Consider the following 1,189-nt stretch of genomic DNA (forward strand, 5'->3'; position numbering starts at 1 on the left):
CGAAAGGAGTGTGTGTTTCTTGTCTCTCTCTCGCCCTTCTACCCCCATTTCACTTTTTTGTGGGGAATCTTTCAGTGCCAGCTGCTTCACCTCTGAAACCACGGTTGGTTCTGACTCGGTGTCTCTGGCATAATTATCCCGGAGTCCCTGGAGTGCAGCAAACTGAGCTGGAAAACTACCACGTCAATTTAGGCCTTTTCCTGGTGGAGCTAGGGGCCCCTGCAGGGGAAAGTCAGTGGAGCCGGAGACAGCAAGGACTGCATCCCAAATGACATGGCTGGGGTGGGGTGGGGTGGGTCAGATGCAAGGTCAGTGCTAGGACACTCTAGAGGAGGCATTTGGCTTGGAACTTCTTACTTAAATCATTTCGAGAGGATATTATGTCTCTGACTTTTACCTTTTCAAAATCGGGCCTCACGATTTTAGTGAAAATAGCACAAAATGGTACCCTGAAATTAAACAGAAGCAGAGAGGCTGAGTAAAGAGATCCCGGGCCTAGGAGTTAGGGGACCTGGGTCCTAAACTGGACTCTTCTACTTACTTCCTGAGTGACCTTGGGCAAGTCGCTTAACTTCTCTGTGCCTCAATTTCCTCAGCTGTCAAATAGGCATAAAATACCTGCTCTACCTACCCTTTAGGCTGTGAGCCCCACGTGGGGCAGGGTTAGGTCTGACCTGGTTAATCCTGTATTTATCCCAGTGTTTAGTACTGAGCTTGGTGCCGAGTAAGTGCCTTGCAGATACCACAATTATTATTGTTAATAGATAATATGAAATAGCATAATTGTGAAGAGGTAACAGAACAGAGGAGAAATTTGAAGCTGGGAATTACCAGGATTTTGGCTGAGATTTGAAGATCGGACCGGGCACCGAGTTATATGAAGTTTGCTTTAGGTCTGATGGATTCAGAGGAGAGAGCTCTTTCATCAGAGTTGGGAAATCATGGCATAGGGAAAGAGGGTTTCAGACAGCGTAGCCCATCAAAGCGAGCTTCACAAAGCACACAGGGAGTTTGCAAATTAGCAGGAGGACTGGGCAGTCAACAAAGCTACCTGAGTTGGGGATATAAATATGTTGCCTTCTTGGTTTCTCCACCAAAAAGACTGTAAAGGGAAAAGAGGAATTTGGGGGAAAGGAAGAAAGAAGGTGGAGTCTCGTTCATGCAGAATGCTGCTGCTATCCCGACTGAG

The sequence above is a fragment of the Tachyglossus aculeatus genome, chromosome 11, assembly GCF_015852505.1.
Source record: "Tachyglossus aculeatus isolate mTacAcu1 chromosome 11, mTacAcu1.pri, whole genome shotgun sequence".
Lineage (NCBI taxonomy): Eukaryota > Metazoa > Chordata > Mammalia > Monotremata > Tachyglossidae > Tachyglossus > Tachyglossus aculeatus.